This window comes from Eptatretus burgeri, chromosome 1 (assembly GCF_056783735.1).
Source record: "Eptatretus burgeri isolate ZD-2024b chromosome 1, Ebu_testis_v1, whole genome shotgun sequence".
In the NCBI taxonomy this organism is placed as follows: domain Eukaryota; kingdom Metazoa; phylum Chordata; class Myxini; order Myxiniformes; family Myxinidae; genus Eptatretus; species Eptatretus burgeri.
Window position 1 is genome coordinate 54,744,508 of NC_140961.1, and position 22,303 is coordinate 54,766,810.

At 47.0% G+C, this 22,303-nt stretch overlaps 1 long non-coding RNA gene across 15 annotated transcripts in view; it reads left to right on the forward strand.

The window, feature by feature from the left end:
- Window positions 1–22,303, forward strand: part of LOC147034517 (uncharacterized) — a 106,845-nt gene that overhangs the window by 22,278 nt on the left and 62,264 nt on the right. For 14 of the 15 annotated variants that reach the window (XR_015059135.1, XR_015059136.1, XR_015059130.1 and 11 more), the window contains exons 5-6: window positions 11,061–11,118; window positions 17,741–17,836. This is a non-coding gene — a long non-coding RNA (uncharacterized LOC147034517). Of the gene's footprint in view, window positions 1–11,060; window positions 11,119–17,740; window positions 17,837–18,105; window positions 18,770–22,303 lie in introns of those variants that run through there. The other variant, XR_015059157.1, reaches the window with a different exon arrangement.

Below are 22,303 nucleotides of genomic sequence, written 5' to 3' on the forward strand. Positions count from 1 at the left end.
TGTCAATTGGAGGTGATGCTGACAGAACCTACAGTGATGTTGGTAGTCCCTGAATGGATTACACAGCAATAATCTGCAGATTCATAAATCACCACATTTGTAAATTATCCACCTTCCCGCACGTCCCCCTTCTTCTTCCTCTGTGCTCATCCAGTGCCGCAATCACCCCCCCCCCCCCGTTGAAGAGCCCTGACCTTCATGTAAAAAAAAAGTTATCCTCCAAGGATTTTACAGCAGCTACACCGTTCTGGAAAATTTCATGTCACAACGATTTATTGACACTTTTGTCATATGGTTGGGATGCCAGGATAGCTCAGGGATAGTGCACTCACCTTTGAGCTGTCGAGTCTGCATTTGATTCTCGGCCCGACGATGAACTGTCAGAATGGTGCTTCTCAGGCAGAGCATTGCATCAGAGAGGGCACTCGCTGTCCCTCAGACAGAAGCTAAGTTTGGAGACCCATCTGCAAGCATTAAATGTTCCTTTGTGTCTTGTGCAAAGAGTAGGCACATAATTGCCGGCACCCTGAACAAATTCTAAATCTTTGCCCAAATCAATTTCCAATCAAATTATCAGGTCTGGCCAACCAGTTTGTGAAAGGTTTTTTTTTCTATAAAAAAAAGAAAAGACAGAGTCCAGGCTTGTGGAAAAGCGAGAACAAGGAACGGATCAGGACACACCATAACAAAAGCAACAGCAGAAAAAGAGGGGGGGGGGTGTTACCAACAGCAGGGCCGAAGGAGAAAAGAAACGGAGACAAATAATAAGGGATGCGTGGGTCAGGATGAGAGGTACAGGAGAATGCATGGGGTGGAAAATATGAAAAAGCAAAAAAAAAAAAATTGTTGGGGGGGGGGGGCGGTGGAGGGGTCGGTGATTTAAAGGTGTAGAAAAGATCATGTATTTGGATAGGGTCAGGTCAGGTCAGGTATGGGAGCATGTGGCAGAGCATTGCGTCGATGCGTCCACTTTTTGCGTCCACGTCGATGCGTCCACGGTACTCCAGGGGCCTCCGTCTGGCAATCCCCCAGGCAGATGCCTGGCCCATCCCCATCTCCTTAAGATGCCGATCAACTTGCTGCAACCATGAGGCACGTGGTCGGCCCATTGGTCTCCTCCACTCACGAGGCTCCCTCTCTGGGAGAATCTGGTGAACAGGATCAGCGTCAGGAAAACGAGCCACATGTTCATACAGCTGCAGCTGACGTTCACGGACTATTTAGGTAACAAATCTCATTTGAGTCTCTCTCAGCAACCGCTCGTTGGACACGAAGTCCGACCAGCGATCGCAAAGGATTCTCCGAAGAGACCTGGTACCAAAGGAATTTAGTCTCCGTCTCAAATCCCTGGTCAGATTCCAAGTCTCACATCCGTAGAGCAAGACTGGAAGCACCAAGGACCTGAAGACTTGGACTTTTGTCCTCCTGCACAGGTTCCGGCAGCGCCTCACCCCATTATCCAGTGGAACCTTGACACCCCAGACCCGACCCAGACATATATTGACCTCTGACTCATAGCCAGCAGAGATGTGAATATCACTGCCGTGGTGACAGATCCCAGGAGTAAGTCAATCTCTCCGTGACCTCAAAATCCTTGCCACAAACAGGTACAGACAAGAGGGCAGCAACCAAGATGTCATTGAAAGCCTGGATCTTAGTTTTGACCCAAGGAACCCGTAATCCCAGTGGCTCCGACTCCTCGTTCAGCACCTCGAGGGTCCCCAAAAGGATATCTAGAGTCTCCGCAAAGATGACTGCATCATCTATGAAAAAAGCTCAGAGATCTTGACATTCCCAAACGATACACTGCAGTGTGATCTTTTCGACATTCTCCCCAAAATCCAGTCCCTACAAGTGCTGAAAAGTGTGGGGGGCAGTACACACCCCTGCCGAACTCCAGTAACAAATTGAGATATGTCAAAGATGGTATTACCACATCTCACAGCGCTCTCCGTACCAGGGTCAAGTTCAGATATCAGATTGATACATTTTGGTGGCACCCCGCGAAGACGAAGAATCCTCCAGAGGGAATCCCCATTCACTGAATCAAATGCTTTTCAGAGATCAAAACATGCTGCAAGCAGCTCCTGCCGAAACTCACATCCGCATTCAGTGAGGACCTGAAGAGCAAGGATACGGTCAATCGTTGACCTCTTTTTGGTGTAAAGCCTGACTGCTCTGGATGCTGGTGCTCAAGCAGTTGGTGGTGAACTCAATAATTATCCGAACAACGACCTTGCTCGTCACTGAGAGCAGCGTCACCCCTCGGCATTTGCTGCAGTCCTGGCGATCACCCTTCCCTTTCCAGAGAGGGACAAGAAGGCCCCTCTTACAGTCAGTTGGGATGATGCCTATGTTCCAGGCAGAGCACAGAACTGCATTCAATGACAAGAGTACAGCAGTTCCATCCATCTTGAGAAGTTCAGTATGTATGCCACAGATCCCAGGAGCTTTACCCCATTTAAACCAGTTAACCGCATCCTGTGTTTCCACAAACAAAGGTGGATTGTAGTTTATTGGAGGGTCAGCAATCGGCATAGTAACACCTGACATCCAACTCGACAGCTGGTGGATCAACCTGGTACAGCCGCTCAAAGTAACCGGCCCAGCGGGCCTTCACTTCGGACTCCTCTGTCAAGAGCCCACCACCCTCCACTCTAACTGCAATACACTGAGGGACGGGCTTGGAGGAGCACAATGGAAGCAGGACGAGAATCACATGACCACAGGTGATACTCTACCCTGTCACAGATTCCTCGCACATAGGCCTCCTTGTCCACCCTTAGCGCACGTACAGTTACGCCTCAGCTCTGAATAGCTCAGCTCTGCCATTCAGTCTGGCCCTGTGACTATGGTTAATGGTCTCCAGTGTCCCTTGAGAGACAAAATTATTCTTCACCCTCCAGTGAGTTCTAAGTCATCGACGGGCATCATCAAGGACGGTGGTCTTGAAGGCACTCCACATCTCTTGAGGATTCCTCAGAGCACCCAGATCCCCCAAATCTCCACTCAGCCTGTTCGCAAACTCCTCAGCAACTCTCTCATACTTCAGCTTGCCAACATCAAGCCTAAGCTGTGATGGTACCATTCTCCCGGATTTAAGCTGCATCTTCAGAGTTGCTACAACAAGCCTGTGTTCTGGTTTGAGGAACTGAGCACTCCGATAGACTCTGCAGTTCTGGACCATCCTCCAGCAACCACCAAAGAGCACATGGTCAATCTCCTTTGCCACACCACGAGCAATGGAATCCTAAGTCCAGCAATGGAATCCTAAGTCCAGCAATGAGCCTGTGGGTGCTGGAACCATGAACCAGCCACCCTAAGTCCAGGACTTCTTGCAAAGTTTAGGAACTTCGTGCTATTCTGGTTCATAGTTCCAGACCCATGGGGACCAACACATGTATTATAACCATCCCTATCAGTTCCGGTTGATGCATTAAAATCCCCCAAGACTAGAAGAGTATCTTCCCCGGAAAACTTATCAACCACAGACTCGAGCGTGGCATGGAATGTGTCCTTCATGGTGAGATCACTCGCCTCAGTCGTAGCATATACAGAGACCAGTGAAACGACACCCAACGAGTATGAATCCTTTGTCTCATAATTCGCTCGTTGACCGGTGTAACCTCCGTTACCATTGGAATCAGCTTATTGGACACAGCTACAGCAACTCCTTGGGCATGGTAACCATCAGAGCGACCAGCCCAAGAGTCGGTGTAACCACCCACCATGATCTCGCCGCAATCTGGGCTCCGAAACTCAGAGAGTGCTGCAATACCGATGTCCAAACGCTTGAGCTCAGATGACAGAAACAGGTGATCATCCTCTGTTATGGATAGGACATTCCAGGCACCCACCCGAAGGGACCGCTTCAGCTTAACCCAAGGAGACCGCCTTCTGGTGGACGACACCTCAGCACCACCCTGACACACACCACCACAATCTGACCCGGGAAGGTTACGCCGTGGTTTTCCTCCTATCATCAAAGAGTGGGGTTCCTGAAGGCTTTGCCCCAATCCCCTCATCTGGTGAACTGCTTTGTAGAGGACAGCTGCACAGGAGGTACTCCCACAGAGTGTGTTTTCAGATATTATTTTGTGGTTCGTTTTTCGGAATGAAGGGTTTTATGGTGGCTGGAGTGCAAATCCTGCCACCGACCTCCTCAAAAAAAAAAATAGTAGCCCAACTGCAGGAGGATCTCCGCAGACAGTTGGGCACTTAATATGGATGGCTGTTTGCTAACAAGGAGCTTCTCCGCACTTTGACAGGTTTTTGTTTTTAAATCCTGCTGGGTGTCCATATCCAGACACCCTCCTCACCAGGAAACCTGGTGGGGGCGACCGTTTCGTCACCAACAACCCGACAATGAAACAGGTTTGTGCAGGTTTATATTGTACCTATAACAAGTCACAGATCAAATATGGCCTGACCTGACAACATTATGGATGGGGGAAGATTTGAGATGGTGGTGAACAGCTGTCTTGAAGACTTGGAGGGAAGATGAGGTTGAGGAGAATGGGGAAGTTGGTTCCACAGGTTGGAAAAGCAAGGAACAGATGAGTGGAGGTGAACAGTGGTTCAGGATTTTGGGAGTTTCACCAGAAGGGGGTTGATGGTGGACCATGTGTGCACTGCAGAAACATGGGGGGAGAGCAAAGCACGAAGAGGGCAAGACCAGAAAGGAGGTTGAAGAAGACAGACCACTGACCTGTCTGCGATGGCAAAGTGATAGGCCCATTGACTCAGGTTCATTGTGGGAGATCCCAATAATCTTGAAGACCTTGGTTTTCACAGCATCAAGCAGAGCAAGGTGTGAGGCAAGGGAGCCAGTCCAGATGGGACAGCATTGCTCTATCAAGCTGCAGATGAAAGCCTTGGAGGTCATAAATGTTCAGGTGTGTCAAGGAAGACCTTTACGTGACAGAGGATGCCCAGTCGGCGATTTGGCTTTGGAGGCCAACTTTTAAATGTGGTTTGGTCAATCTACCGACTTACTGTGGCCGATCCCACAATAATGTGGCATTAATTGTAACCATTAAAGCAGTATTCGAGGTTATGTTTGTGTGTGTACATTATGCTCATCCTCTCAAGAGATTATGTACTAAATGAGAATTAAACCTATGATGCTGTTCATTGTCTGGCGGTTGGTGCTATCTGCTTCCCTTGATTGTCAGATGTTGATCTGCATCTGGCACCATTAATGTCAGCCCCAACAGTCAAGAGAACCTGGAGCAAGAATTTTAATTTTATAAAAATTATTATTTTTATGATAACCCAGGTAATAGCACATGATAACCTACTTTTAGCTAAGGTATTGTGGGATCTTTAACATTCACAAGGAAGTGATAACACACGGGAGCTAACTTAGTAGTTTCCAAAGGAAGCATCAATCTATGATGCAACGCCCTGATCTGTTTTTGTGCCGATATTTAATACGTTGACAATCTGAAGATATTTGACAATAGCATAGCTTTTAATACCATCCTTTATTTTTAAAAACTTCTAAAATTTGCCTATTTTCATACTTGCTCTAATTGAGGAATTTGATTGTCTAATAAATTATCGAGAAGGACACTCAGTAGAGTGCATACCTTCGCCACTCAATGCCTGATCGACGAGAACATAGCGGTCCCAATACATTTTTGAAATGTCATGCCAGATATTGTTTTTGGCCCTTTCAATGGTGAAGAATCACTTTAAAATTTAATAATTCTCGAATCCGGATCCAGATTCAGATCTTCACCAAAATTGAATCAATTCTTCCTTGTTACACACTCAGCATGTCCACCAAGTTTCGTCTGAATCCGTCCACAACTTTTTGAGATATCCTGCACAGAGACAAACAAACCAACAGACAAACAGATAGAAAGGAATGAAAACATAACCTCCTTCGCCTTCGGTGGCAGAGGTAAAAATGAGTATGCCTGAATCAGATGCAATTATTCCTTTATTGTGACATTAGCTTTGCTGTTTTGGTTAGGCCTAGGTCACATTTGCCACGGCGGCCGTGGGGTCTCCAAAATCTGCGGCCACTAGCAATTCTACGGCGGCCGCAGTATTTTCACGGTCACACAATGTAGCAGTCACATATGTTTTTATTTTTCGGGTAGCCGCACGGCGTGTTTATAAATTGTGGAGACCGAAAACGTGGGGGTGCCGTACGGTCTTTGATTTGATGTCGCACGGTGACCTTAGGGCGTCCCTGCGGCGGCAATATAATTTTCAAGGCAGACGCAAGGAGACCTCAAGGTGCCCGCAAGGCGACCGCAGGGGGGCCTAAGGCGAACGTGCGGCCAGACGGAGGGTAACGAGTGGGTATATATATACCAGTCCTTTTTTTTTACTGAAATAAAAATATACCAGTATATATAACTGAATATACTATAACTATAATATACCGTGATCCCCCAGAATCCGAACGGCCAAGCTGTTTGAACAAATTGGAATCCGAACAATTTTTTCGAGAAAGTTTGGCCCTAAAAACCCAATACATTATAAAAAAAACCGAACAAAACGTAGCGTTCATGTTTGTTCACGTGTCTCCCCCACCTGTTCGAGCCGCATCTTCGCGCTTTGTTCATTCAGTTCGTCGGTGGAAGTACTCAATCACATTTGCTCTATGGCGAGGATACGGCAGCCGTACGCCCTCTGAATTGACAGAAACGTGCGGCGGCCGCAGAGAAACTGAGGTGGCCTCAGGTTGGCCCTATGCCGTTTGGCTATATTTTACAGGCCGTAGGGGCGCCGTGGAATTATAACTGCGGAGTTATAACTTTTTCATTTCTACGCTCGCCGTAGCAATTCGACAAAGCCAAGCTATGATGTAGATGTGTTCCATGCCGACCGTACGTAGGGCGTGCGGTGGGCTTGCTTTTTCCATGAGGCTGCCGGAAGATCTTATCAATGAAAAATGAATTTTGCCCACCCCCAAAAAATTACGGCACCCCCACGTTTTCGGTCTCCACAATTTATAAACACGCCGTGCGGCTCCCCGAAAAATAAAAACTTGTGTGACCGTGGAAATACTGCGGCCACTTTATAATTGCGAGTGTCCGTACATTTTGTGGACCCTCCAGGCACCTAGCCAAATGTGACTTAGGCCTTACCTCGTGTTTTCACCTTCATTTTTTTTTTAATCATCTTGTGTTTTAATTATTAACAAAAAAAGCAATCCGATCACGTGGTGTGGCGGACTGTCGGGCAAGGATTGAATTTCACAGCAAAACCGGTTGTAATTTTTAATATCCATGATTACGTCAGCCCGATGCGTTTGATGAAAGTGATTGTGGTTCTGGGGGCATCATGTTTGATGAGCTGCCCTGGGGGTAGCGCTCTCGCAGAGTGCGCGAGCGATCGGAACCCAGGCCGGAGCTCGAGCCTGTGCGAACATTTGGATGTGGCGATTGTACGAGTTTACATGCAATACACCGGCACCGAAGGTCAATTACTTATCCTATTTTACCTTAAACATGGGGAATTTCAGTTTAAAGTCTCTTGAAAGTGGGTTTTCTTTGGGTCCGCGAACGGATTAATTAACTTTCCATTATTTCTTATTGGGAAAATATTTTTTGAATCCGAACTTTTTGCAATCCGAACAGCCTCCAGGAACGAATTAAATTGGGATTCTGGGGGCACCACTGTGTATAGGCAAACAACTATACTCCGATCTCTACCGGTAATGCACGGTCGACGCAGACTGCCACAGAGGCCGTACGTAGGTGCACGGCGGGCGTAGGGGAACCGTGCGTCGACCCTGCGTTGCCCGCAGTAGTCACACAGACCGCAAGGCCACCATACGGCGATCGTGTAAATAGTGCGGCGGCCGTAATTTTTTGGGGGTTGGGAAAATGCAATTTTCATTGATAAGAGCTTACGGCAGCCGCACGGAAAACGCAAGCCCACCGCACGCCCTATGTACGGTCGACGTGGAACACATCTACGTAATAGCTTGGCTTGTCTAATTGCTACGGCGAGCGTAGAAATGAAAAAAAGTTATAACTCCGCGATTTCATTCCACGGCGACCCTCCGGCCTGTAAAATATAGCCAAACGGCGTAGGGTCACCCTAAGGCCACCTCAGTTTCTCTGCGGCCGCCGCACATTGCTGTCAATTCAGAGGACATACGGCCGCCTTATCCTCACCGTAGAGCAAATGTGACTGAGGCCTTACCCGGTTGAAATACTGAGTTGGTTTACATTGAAGGTCAGGTCAGGTCAGGTATGGGAGCATGTGCCAGAACAGCGTGTTGCTCTGTCCACTTTCCACCGGTACTCCAGGGGCCTCCATCTGGCCATCCCCCAGGCAGATGCCAGGCCCATCCCCATCTCCTTGAGATGCCGGTGAACCTGCTGCAACCACGAGGCACGTGGTCGGCCCATCGGCCTCCTCCACTCACGAGACTCCCTCGCTGAGAGAATCTGGTGAGCAGGATCAGCATCAGGAAAACGAGCCACATGTCCATACAGCCGCAACTGACGCTCACGGACCATGCAGGTAACAAATCTCATCCGAGTCTCTCTCAGCAACCACTCGTTGGACACAAAATCAGACCAGCGATAGCCAAGGATTCTCCAAAGAGACCTGGTACCAAAGGAATTGAGTCTCCATCTCAGATCCTTGATCAGAGTCGAAGTCTCGCATCCATAGAGCAAGACTGGAAGCACCAAGGACCTGAAGACTCGGACTTTCGTCCTCCCACACAGGTACCGGCAGCGCCACACCCCATGATCTAGTGAATCCATGACTCCCCAGGCCCGACCCAGACGTCTAATGACCTCTGACTCACAGCCAGCAGACATGAATATCACTGCCAATGTAAGTGAATCTCTCCTCGACCTCAACGTCCTCACCACAAACAGACAGACAAGACAGCAGCATCCAACATGTCATTGAAAACCTGGATCTTAGTTTTGACCCAGGAAACCCGTAATCTCAGTGGCTCCGACTCCTCATTCAGCACCTCGAGGGCCCCCAGAAGGATATCTAAAGTTTCCGCAAAGATGACTGCATCATCTGCGAAATCAATGTCCGAGATCTTGACATTCCCAAATGATGCACCGCAGCTTGATCTCTCTGACATCCTCCCGAGAATCCAGTCCATACAAGTGCTGAAAAGTGTGGGGGCCAGTACACACCCCTGACGAACTCCAGTAACAACTGGAAATAAGTCAGAGATGGTACCACCACACTTCACAGCACTCTCAGTACCAGAGTAGAGTTCAGACATCAGATCGATCAGTTTTGCTGGCACCCCACGAAGATCACGAATCCTCCAGAGGGAATCCCGATTCACTGAATCGAACGCTTTGCAGAGATCAACATGGGCTGTAAGCAGCCCCTGCCGAAACGCTTGACTGCGTTCGGTGAGGACCCGAAGAGCAAGGATACGGTCAATCGTTCACCTCTTAGGTGTAAAGCCTGACTGTTCTGGACTCTGGTGCTTACATTGAAGTGCTAACTTTGAATTACGAAAAGTTTATTCCAACATGATTTTCATGTTCCTGTAATTGATGTAATTGATACAGCTGCAAGAGCCAGCAAAGAACAGAATAATAAACAAAGCCACAGTATGGATTTTTCTTTTCCCTTTTGGCTGCAAATTTGGCAATGAAAACCATAATTAGGTCACTACTGGATTTAGACACAGTGAAAGACATCGATTTGATTAAATTGTTTATTGCCTATTAGCTTGTCATAGTCCAGAGCTCTTTTGACACCGATTTACTTTTCATTTGTAAATGCGGTCTATCATCACATAATCTACTGCCATCGATCTAGCTCTGATGTACAACTCGTGGAAGACTGAATGGTTTTCCTCTGCGGTGGCTCATTTTGTCATTTTTCCCAGTTTACTCTCTGTTTTCTGTCATGTTTAATAATGGTCGTTTCTCACGAATTCACGTGAGCAGTAAGGGGATCTATTCGATTGGAAAGTTCGACATGGTTATAATATTCCTTATTTTGATCATTTTAACCATCTCTCACCTCCATTTGTTTGTTCCTCTCCCCCCCCACCCCCACCTGTGGAACCAACTTCCACATCCTCTTCAATCTCATTCTTCCCTCCAGGTCTTCAAGACAGCTCTTCACCACTATCTCAGATTGTCCCCAATCCAAAACCATGATCTTTTCTACCCTTGGTAACCCCCACCCCCTCTCCCACACACCACCCCAATCCCTCCTATTTTCAAATATCCAGTTTTCCCTCCTGAGGGTTTCCCTTTGTATCCATCTTGTCCACCCCATGCATCGTCTCCTGCCCTCCATTCCTCTCCATACCCATTGTTTGTCTCCCATCCTCTGTCTTGGCCTTTGACTTTGCTGTTGGTGTCCCCCCCTTCCCCCCCCCACCTCTCTCTCTCTGCTCTTCCTTTTGTCTTGTTGCGTCCTGATCCATTCAGTGTACTTATGCAGGCTCTTCCATGAGCCTCGACTATTTATACAAAAAAAAATCTGATATTTCATTCTAGTGTTACCCCAAAGACCATTCACTCAATGTGATTTATTGTCTTAAGTGACAGCTGTAAGAGTGACTGTTTTGTAAAACTTTGTTTTGTATATGGCAGGTGGACGGTATCTTGTGAATCCAATTCAGCAGTTTTGTAGTGATTTTGCAAATATGTTCAAATATGCTCTGCAAACAGTGATGCAAACATATTTTGGACTTTGCATCTCTGACATGATATTGTTATTTGTGGCTACTTCTTTCTCATCGTTGGTGAGCTATCGCCCCACCCTTGTTAAATTCCAAATTTCTCTTCTGACTACCACTGGAAAGACAATGGTAAACCACCCCCATGGAATATTCACTGTGAGGCTGCCTTGGCAGCACTGAGACTGTCTTCAGGTATAGTACCAGAATTAGATTACACACCTCTTCCTCATAATCCGTAAATTCCATAAAAGATGGGTCAATATCTTGTGGTCTGATCTGATTAATCAAAGTTTAATCATAATTGTTGCAAATGAAAATTATAATTAGGTAATTACTGGATGTAAAAAAGCTGTTATTCTCGTTTGATGTGGTGTCCCTTTCATCTTTCTGCCGACTATGACCCCAGATCGTCATTTGGGAACCATTGAAGTCGAGCTGATGAGGATTTTTCATCAAAAGTGGAGGTTAGTGGCATTGTGCATGCAAAACATGGCATCTAAAGTAATTAATGATTGTGTGAGTCGACATGTATTCACCAGCATCTTGACAGATTAGTTGCATTTCTGGTATAATTTATCAGGGCCAACTTTGCAAGTCTTAGTCTTGCCCGGTAATGGTAATTTTTTGACAACCCACTTCATGGTCTCTTGGCTGTATGACCAGTCTTTCTGTTCCTCACTCAAAATCTGCTGAATACAGTCTGAGTAATGGCTAATGTCTGTCTACCAAAATATTTCTGAGTGCCCATTCACAATTTGATGACATCTAATATTAAATCATCCCCTGACATCAATGTGCAGTCCCTCGGATGGACAGGAAACTGGGTGTCCAGTCTGCAGGCATTAGTTGGTGGAGGTGAAAGATCCCACGGTGTCTTTCATGAAGAGTAGGTGAGCTGTCGTCGGCACAATGGCCAAATTACAATATTCCTGCCCAAACCGACAGAGGGAATTGCATCAGCAGCGCAGCTGCACCCTCAGCAATTGATGCAACCCCACAGCTTTGCGCTGCATATGAAAGAAGAAGAAGATCCTCCTGACAATCATATTTGCCCAACCATTTAGTCAGACAGAAGTTGTTGTTGATATGTACCATACTCTCTACAGAGTGTTGGTACTGTTGAAGCAGTTTATTGGCAAGAGTTATGCTCGGTGGTTTGCGATTGCTTTCCCAGCAGATGGGTCACGACAGGAATTTGGAATTTGTTCATGGTGCCAGAGATAGATAACTCGTCTACTCTTCACAAAGAACACCATGGGATTTTTAACGCCCACAAACTAATGCTGGCAGATGGGACACTCAGTTTGATGTCCATCAAAGCGACGGAACGAACATTGATGCCTCACACTGCCTGTGAAACACCACGATGATAGTTTATAGCTCGTCCAAGATTCAAACCCAAGCGAGACAAATAAGTGTTGAAATATGTTGTGAAATCTGATAATTTAAAGAAATAACGAGTCTTATAACTAAGCCGATATACCTATTTACTTTAACCAAGCAAGGCGATGTTCCCTCCTTCTCCATACGCACACAAGAAAATGTGAAATTTCCAAAGCATTAAACTTATCTTTTTCTACTGTTTGGAGAATTGTATTGAGTGAACAAAAAAATTTAGGAACGTGTGAAAATTACCCAGCTTCAATGAGCTATATGATTTAATGCATTCACTGCTCGACCTTGCGCCCTGTCCCCCAAAGGGACTGCCTATTTATAGCATCTGCCAGATCTGTGTCGATATTTTCGGAAGTTTTGCGAGGTGTTCTTCAGGAAATCAAAGCAAATCTGGTGAAAAACGGACGTTAAAAAAAAGTTATAATGTTTGAACAGACCCTGAACCGATGTACCACGTGAGGCTTGCACAGATGAGCAGGCAAGATGGCAGATTATCTGCAATGTTTATCTCACGGATGAGAAGGCTAAGTTCCATCCTTCTCCATAAATACACAAGGAATTGTGAAATTTCCAAATCATTAATCTTATCTTTTTCTTCTGTTTGGAGAATTATATTGAGTGAACAAAAATTTTAGGGATATACAAAAATTAACCAGCTTCATTGAGCCATATGATTTAATGCATTCACTGCTGGACCCCATGCCCTGTCCCCCAGAGAGACTGCTTATCCATAGCGTCTGCCAGATCTGTGTATATTTCTGGAGGTTTGCGAGGTGCTTTGCAGGGTATCAAAGCAAATCTGGAAAAAATGGACGTTTTAAAATAAAAGTTATAACGTTTGTGCGAACCCCGAACCGATGGACCACATAACGCATGCACAGATGAGCAAGCAAGATGGCGGATTATCTGCAGTGTTTATTTCACAGATAATTTAACTTTGATGTCTCCAGGGATGTTCTGCATGAAGCTGTAACTCTTTTGTGGATAGTCATTATTTGAATGAATTAATTATATTTCATTAACTGCTGTGAGCGCGGTGAAGACCGGCTTCAAAGTTAAAGGGATCCTACATATGCAGCAACAGCCTGGCCAAACGTTCAAACCATTTAATTCAAGTGCTTGCATGAGTACTGAAACCACTTGCCAAACACCTTACAGTTGACAGTGGTACCGCGCAATGTCATCCTGAGCGAATCATTCACTCACTCCAGACGCTTTTGCCCACCACATAATTTCGAGTGAGTGGTTCGTGCTCCGTCGCCATGAGCGAGTGGTTCGTGCTCCGTCGCCATGAGCGAGTGGTTCGTGCTCCGTCGCCATGAGCGAGTGGTTTGTGCTCCGTCGCCCGGAGCGAGTGGTTCGTGCTCCGTCGCCCGGAGCGAGTGGTTCGTGCTCCGTCGCCCGGAGCGAGTGGTTCGTGCTCCGTCGCCCGGAGCGAGTGGTTCGTGCTCCGTCGCCCGGAGTGAGTGGTTCGTGCTCCGTCGCCCGGAGCGAGTGGTTCGTGCTCCGTCGCCCGGAGCGAGTGGTTCGTGCTCCGTCGCCCGGAGCGAGTGGTTCGTGCTCCGTCGCCCGGAGCGAGTGGTTCGTGCTCCGTCGCCCGGAGCGAGTGGTTCGTGCTCTGTCGCCCGGAGCGAGTGGTTCGGTGCTTGCCTCCAGGCGTGTCGAGGCGGTGCTTGTCTCCGGGCGCGTCGGGGCGGTGCTTGTCGTCGGGCACGTCGGGGCGGTGCTTGCCTCCGGGCACGTCGGGGCGGTGCTTGCCTCCGGGCACGTCGGGGCGGTGCTTGCCTCCGGGCACGTCGGGGCGGTGCTTGCCTCCGGGCACGTCGGGGCGGTGCTTGCCTCCGGGCACGTCGGGGCGGTGCTTGCCTCCGGGCACGTCGGGGCGGTGCTTGCCTCCGGGCACGTCGGGGCGGTGCTTGCCTCCGGGCACGTCGGGGCGGTGCTTGCCTCCGGGCACGTCGGGGCGGTGCTTGCCTCCGGGCGTGTCGGGGCGGTGCTTGCCTCTGGGCGCGTCAGGGCGGTGCTTGTCGTCGGGCGCGTCGGGGCGGTGCTTGCCTCCGGGCGTGTCGGGGCGGTGCTTGCCTCCGGGCGTGTCGGGGCGGTGCTTGTCGTCGGGCGCGTCGGGCCGGTGCTTGTCGCCGGGTGAGTCGGGGCTGTGCTTGCCTCCGGGCATGTCGGTGCGGTGCTTGCCGCCGGACGCGTCGGGGCGGTGCTTGCCTCCGGGCGTGTCAGGGCGGTGCTTGTCTCCAGGCGTGTCGGGGCGGTGCTTGCCTCCGGGCACGTCGGGGCGGTGCTTGCCTCCGGGCAAGTCGGGGCGGTGCTTGCCTCCGGGCACGTCGGGGCGGTGCTTGCCTCCGGGCACGTCGGGGCGGTGCTTGCCTCCGGGCACGTCGGGGCGGTGCTTGCCTCCGGGCACGTCGGGGCGGTGCTTGTCTCCGGGCACGTCGGGGCGGTGCTTGTCTCCGGGCACGTCGGGGCGGTGCTTGTCGTCGGGCACGTCGGGCCGGTGCTTGTCGCCGGGCGAGTCGGGGTGGTGCTTGCCTCCGGGCATGTCAGTGCGGTGCTTGCCGCCGGGCGCGTCGGGGCGGTGCTTGCCTCCGGGCGTGTCAGGGCGGTGCTTGTCTCCAGGCGCGTCGGGGCGGTGCTTGCCTCCGGGCGCGTCGGGGCGGTGCTTGCCTCCGGGCGCGTCAGGGCGGTGCTTGTCGTCGGGCGCGTCGGGGCGGTGCTTGTCGTCGGGCGCGTCGGGGCGGTGCTTGCCTCCGGGCGCGTCGGGGCGGTGTTTGTCGTCGGGCATGTCGGGCCGGTGCTTGTCGCTGGGTGAGTCGGGGCTGTGCTTGCCTCCGGACATGTCGGTGCGGTGCTTGCCGCCGGAAGCGTCGGGGCGGTGCTTGCTTCCGGGCGCGTCAGGGCGGTGCTTGTCGTCGGGCGCGTCAGGGTGGTGCTTGTCGTCGGGCGCGTCGGGGCGGTGCTTGTCGTCGGGCGCGTCGGGGCGGTGCTTGTCGTCGGGCGCGTCGGGGCGGTGCTTGTCGTCGGGCGCGTCGGGGCGGTGCTTGTCGTCGGGCGCGTCGGGGCGGTGCTTGCCTCCGGGCGTGTCGGGGCGGTGCTTGCCTCCGGGCGCGTCGGGGCGGTGCTTGCCTCCGGACGCGTCGGGGCGGTGCTTGCCTCCGGGCGCGTCGGGGCGGTGCTTGCCTCCGGGCGCGTCGGGGCGGTGCTTGCCTCCGGGCGCGTCGGGGCGGTGCTTGCCTCCGGGCGCGTCGGGGCGGTGCTTGCCTCCGGGCGCGTCGGGGCGGTGCTTGCCTCCGGGCGCGTCGGGGCGGTGCTTGCCTCCGGGCACGTCGGGGCGGTGCTTGTCTCCGGGCACGTCGGGGCGGTGCTTGTCGTCGTGCACGTCGGGCCGGTGCTTGTCGTTGGGCGCGTCGGGGCGGTGCTTGTCGCCGGGCGCGTCAGGGCGGTGCTTGTCGTCGGGGGCGGTGCTTTTCGCTGGGCGCGTCGGGGTGGTAATAACGCTCCACCACACATCTGCCTTCCCTTCCCCAACCCTCCTTGCTCTCTCTCCCCCACCCCTCTCTCTCTCTTCCTCCCCCCCCCCTCTTTTGCACCCTCTCCCCTTTATTATACTCCTAAATGAAGCGATAGGTGGTATTTGTTTGTAAGTAATAAAATTCCAAGCTTTGAACATAAACCTCGTGTGTTTCAATTATCACAAATCCACATGTGTTGGTTAGCTCTACACCATCCTGTACAGTTATTAGTGGTGTTACTTCAAAATACCACTAAACTTCACGTTTGCTACGTTCCCCCACTGATTTACCACTTACCACATGTTACTCCCGAGTCCTTCTTCAACGTTGTAAATATCAGGTACTTTATGACCGATGTCATCCCCAATTTCCACCTCTGGTCCATGCATGTACGTTCTGATAGCATCTTCAACATCATGATTTTGCCTGTCGTCGTCATCTCAGGATTATTTATCAGAAGAATCTTTATCAAATTCACGTTCTGACGAGTCTGAAGCGAGTTGTTCGGCCATTATCCTTTGCGTGCTGAGACGATATTTTCTCTCGATTACGTCACGCAGATGAGGTAATGACCACGGTCGTTTTCCTGAATTTTTAGTGGCGGTTCCTGCCAGGTTGGCTTTTTCACTGTAACACCTCAAAAAATTATTAGAATTAGAGACCACTTTCATTTCTTTGTTTACTCCTTAAAAATCAATGTAATGACATTAAAAAAATCTGATTCTCTGGACCTTTGAAGTTCGACAAGTAAGAATCCAGTTCTTTTGTTTATTCATGGGTGTGTATGCTGGAGGGTTAAAGGGTGTTCATTGCCATTGATTGTTGTTTGCTTTGCTTGTATTCCTGCCCCGTCTTCCTGATTACATGATAAAACCACTTCGTTTCCGGGAGATTTTGGGTGGTTCTAATCACGGTTGCAATTGTCCATAGCCGTTAAGGACAGATTGGAGAGGAGTGAAGAGTGCCAATAACAAGGCCATGCCATGCGAGTGAACAGCACCCATTACACTGTTACAAGAGATCAGAAGTATGGCACTGAGTCAGTGTGGCACATCTACTGGCTCAGTTTTCCCATTCGGAATGGTATTGTAGTCGGCCACTGTGACCCGGGACGACCGAATCAGTCAGCTACTGCTTTGACGTGGTTTGTCGAGATTTGTAACAGGCGACTGGGATGTCCTGGTGGCTGTAACAATATGTAGTAGAGAAAAACCATCCAAGTTGTAAACACCGGGTAGTTATGTCACAATACATTGACCTGTCCGTTTACTTTCATGACGATGACTTTGCACAGGCTTCTCCCCCTCTTTCACGAAAAAAATAAATAAAAACTTCCCAGAAGTAACCAACTACAGAAAGTACAACACTTTTCCAAAGGCCTGGAAACCCCCAACCCCTCCTGAAGAAGTACAACATCCTAAAGCTAATGCTACTGACCCTGTACACAATACATGCGTTCTCAAGAGCAGGCGGTGGGTGAATGAATGGGAAACATGAAAGAGATGAAACCAGCAAGAGAACTGAATGATGCCCACAAGAGTACATGGCCAGACAAGGACCCACACACAAAGCAGGCACAAAAGCACTTATGAAAGCGCTCAACAAAACATGCAAGTACGTAACATCAACAAATTAACATAAACAATTAACAAAATCTGTTGAACAAGCCAATTCTGGAATAAGTATCCTCAGCTTTAGAAAACAACTTCTCAGATGCTTCACCCAGGTTTGAAGGTTCTTAAAACCTTTTATAATTCACAAAATTTGACACACACACACACACACACACACACACACACACACACACACACACACACACACACACACACACACACACACACACACACACACACACACACACACACACACACCCCAGGTCTCAATGGGACCCCAATTGCCACTGATGTGATTTTTGAAAATGGAATGTTTTCGCATAAAATCACACATCAAATTTGTGTGATCAACGACAACCAATCAATGATCCATACATTGCTGCTGCTTAATTTAAATTGAAGAATTCATTGAAATATTTCATTTCAATGGAAAATTCCATTCACTACATGATGGTGCTTTTCTAATACATAAATATAGAGTGAAAATTACGATAATTATCCAATGTGAGGATTGTAAGATTTTGAAATGTCACTTTACATATTTCTTTATCCCCAAGGTTCTTCGAAGAGCCCCTGTACATATTACTTATGCAAGGGGATTGACAAATTGAGAAAAACGACATTTTACAAGAAGTCGGGAGACTATGAGAGAGGTAGGGTGCTTTGTGAAGGTGTATGGCTCTACATCGTTGATGATGAATTGCTACTTGTATTGTTTTATAGCACATGCATGCACAATTTGGCACAAAGCTATATTGCATCTCAATGTTCACCTATTTTAATGTCTATTCACTGCTTCCTTGTGATTGGTCAAGTGTCGACAAGCAGACAGATTCCATTTTCTCAGGTGACTCTGACTCACTGAGACCTTATCTTTTTGTCATTCTTTGTCCATTTATTTCTCTCCTCTCAATTCCTCCAGATATTGCACCATTTTCACCTCTCAGATTCACTTTTATTTTCACCCGCTCAGACCTTCTACCTTGGATCGATGCATACTCACTCAGTCTCTCAATATAGCCAGTTCCTTTCCATAAACCCTTTTAAAAAATCATTTTGGTTACTTTCTAGCCTTGAAAATCTTTTGTGCCTTTTCATGATTCGTCTTATGCATGGCAGCTCTTATTTTTCAGTATAGCTGAGCAGCAAAATGGATGATTTTTTAAAACTTCTGGCCTTGCTCGAGGCCTTTGTGCAAAGCCGGTGAATGATGCCAAAGGAGCTTTCAACCCAATGGGTTTCAGTATTGTCCTTCTCTTTAATGAGCTCCTGATCACTAGCTGATCAATCCTCCACTAGGACGTTTCTTATTTTCCTTATGCTGTTGTCGCTACATTTTGTTGAAGCTATGACATAATACTGTCAAGTCAAACAGATGTAAGCAATTAACAAGTTGTCATATTTAGCATATACAATAATATTGTTCACTATTTCATCTTTGAATGCATTGTGTAAATATTATAATGGCCAACAATGATGATTATATTTCTAATGAATGAGAAACTTTTAGTTGCTCTCTAATATTCTATTGCGTATTGCTTCTTGACCTGCTAATTCCATATTTCTTGACTAACAAAATTGCAATCAGTCTTGATTTGTAATTTTATTTATTTATTTATTTATTTATAGCAATGTGTAGACATGCGTCTACATCATAAATACCATATTATGAACATTTTTGTCACTCAAAGTGATCTTTAGTGTTGGCCAGCCACAATAGAAAATTGTGAATGTGGTTGAGCAGCATCGACTGCACTGTGGTTTTGCCATCCCTGTTGTGAAAACATGATTATACAAAGGACTGCATTTCCAAAGGACAGTATGCTTCAGTACTTGACCTTGATGATTGAAAGAAGACATACATTGCCGAGGCCACACTATGACCCATTAGATGCAGCAATTTTTACGTTGTTTGAAACATTGTCTGCAAAGGTCTTTCAGCCTTTTGATGCATATGAGAGAGTGGGGGACGGGGGGGAGTTAGGTACGGGTGGAGAGGTGGGGAAGAGTGTCTAACCGAGGAAGGAATAAATGGAAAGATTATGGAAATGTCAATTTATTTCAAATAGGAGATTCTAGAGCACTTTGCTGAAAGGATTAATGTGAGTTAATGTTGCCTCATGGCTTATCTCGAAATGTGTGGAGCATGAACTATTGATTAGATATCGTATTTAGTTCCACGACAGCATAATAGAGATTGACCAAAGTTCCCAACTAATCCGTATTGTGTTTTGACTTCGAGGCAATTACTGCTGCGTATTACTAAAAGGCCATACTTGCAGATGGCTTCAGTAAGTGCCACAACCATCGCCACACCAAAATTCCCAAGCGTCTCCCAAAACTGCACTGCTAATGGATTAGAAAGGTTTCCACTCGATGCCTATACTCACACTCTTACCCCTCTGCACACGACCCTCACTGTTTTTTTTTTAAATCTGATCTTATCTTAATAATTTTTTTTTTTTACTATCTTTAATTACCTCTGCCACCAAAGGTGAAGAGGTTATGTTTTCACCCGTTTGTCTGTTTGTTACTTACGAAATCTTTAGATTTCATAAGTATATTGATGACTTCCGTCATCTGTTTGTGTGTTTTTTTTGTTTGGGTGTTTTTGTGTGTTTGTGTGTGTTTGCGTGTTTGTTTGTAGGCATGATAACTCGAGAACGGAAGAAGCTACCAATGTCAAATTACACCACGTGATTCAGGAAGGTGATGGCTAGCGCTGATTCGATGTTGGTCAAAATCGGTCAAAGGTCAAGGTCACAGTGAGGTCAAACATTCGATTTTTGATGGTTTGGCACAGAATCATCGTAGAAACTTCTGGTTTGCGTCGCTAACTTCTCTAGAGATACCTTTTATTAGACAAGGTCAGAGGTCACGTTGACGATTTCGTAAGTACCAGTCTATGACTGCTTGTTTGTTTGTTTGTGTACAGGATATCTCAAAAAGTTGTGCACGGATCCAGATGAAATTGTGTGGACATGTTGGGTTTGCGACAAGGATGAACTGATTAGATTTTAGTGAAGATCCGGATCCAGATCTGGCTACTAGAATTTTTAACGTGATTCTTCATCATTGAGAGATAGGGCTAAACCGATATATAGCACAATATCTCAGAGTTGTAGAAGGATTCGGATGAAACTTGGCAAACACGTTGGATGTATGGCAAGGACGAATTGATTTGATCTTGGTGAAAATCAGAATCTGGATATGAGGATTATTTAATTTTAAAAGTGATTTTTCACCATTGAGAGATTTGGGCAAAAAACGACATCTAGCATGATATTTCAAAAATGTATTGGGACCGATATGTTCTCATGGATCAGGCATTGTGTGGTGGAGATATGTGCTCTACAAAGTTCCCTTCTCCATTATTTTTCTATTTCTTTGCAAAATATTACGGCACATATTTTGTGTGCTTGTTCTGTATCTTTCCAAAGGGTTCTTGCTGTCATAGAATAATAATTGTTACCGTTTGACGACATAAATTTCCCATTCCAACTTCTTCTTCTTTCATGCTGGAAAAAGGTTTTTAAGACAGGTATCCATAACATTAAATGGTCACAAATTTTTGTTCCAAGTAAATCAATTCCAGGATAAGCTTTTCAACCAAGTAAATACAGTGCCTATAGAAAGTTTACACCCCCTTTCAATTTTTTCACCTTTTATTGCATTATAGACTGGAATTAAATTGCATTAAATCAGACTTTTTTCCACTTTTATTGACACATCATAACCCACAACTTCCAAGTGAAAAACAAATTCTACAAATTTCAGAAAATTAATTAACAAGTTCAAATGAGCTAAGATCCTCATCCTCTTCATGATGACGTCATAAAAACGAACATGACATCATTCTGATGTATCAGGTTTGCGATAAATTATCTGTGCTAATTCCCGGCTTGATTCCCGCAAACAAAATTCAAACAGCTTGCCTAGTTTCGGAGATAATGGTATTGGTGATTTCCATTAGCGGTGATATTATGACATCAACTTTTTTTCTCGGAAGAATTTCCAAAATCGGAGATTGTTACTGTCTGTGCGTGGGCTTTCTGCATATACATGGCAAGTTTCACAAAGATCCGATGAAAACTCTGGGTTGTGAAACAAAAAATGTCAAAAAATAGGAATGACGTCATAAAAATTGATATGACATCATCGTGATGTATCATATGTGCGGTAATTCATCTCTGCTAATGCCCTGTTCGATTCCCACAAACAGAATTCAAAAAGCTTGCCTATTTTCAGAGATAATTTTTTAGGCGATTGCCATTAGTGGATATATTTTGATGTCATAACTTTTTTTTCTTGGAGGAATTTTCAAAATCGGAGATGGTTACTGTCTGCGCAGGGTATTTTTACATATATATGCCAAGTTTCAGGAAGTTTCGATGAAAACTGTAGGCTGTGAAAGAAAAAAGTCCACAAGAAGAAGATGAAGAACAACAACGTGAGTAAGACTGAGAGATCCTCCACGAGGATCTAAAAATACAAAACTAGAATATCTTGGTTGGATAAGTGTTCAAACCCCTGAGTTAATACTTGGTGGAAGCTCCTTTGACAGCACTTCGAGCTGTGATTCTGTTGGGATAGCTCTCTCCCAACTTTGCAAACCTTGATTGGGCAATATTTGCCAATTTTTCTGTAGAAAACTGTTCAAGCTCCATGAAGCTTTGTGGGGAGCATTGATGGACAGCAATCTTCAAGTCATGCTACAGATTTTTGATTGGATTGAGGTTGGGGCTCTCACTGGGCCACTCAAGGACATTTATCTTTTTGTTCCTTAGCCACTCCAGTGTAGCTTTGACTGTGTGCTTCAGGTCATTGCCATGCTGAAAGGTAAACTTCTGTCCCAATTTCAACTTTCTTTCAGAGGTCAGCAGGTTTTTCTTTTTTTTCAGTATTTTTCTGTATTTTGCTCAATTCATCTTCCTTACAAGTGCTCCTGTCCCTGCTGATGAGAAACATCTCCATGACATGATGCTGCCACCACCATGTTTCCCTGTAGGGATGGTGTTCTTTGGGGGATCTGCTGTGTTGCGTTTGCACCAAATGTACCATTTTGAATTTAGGCCCAAAAGTTCCATCTTGGTTTCTTCAGATCACAAAACTTTTTGCTT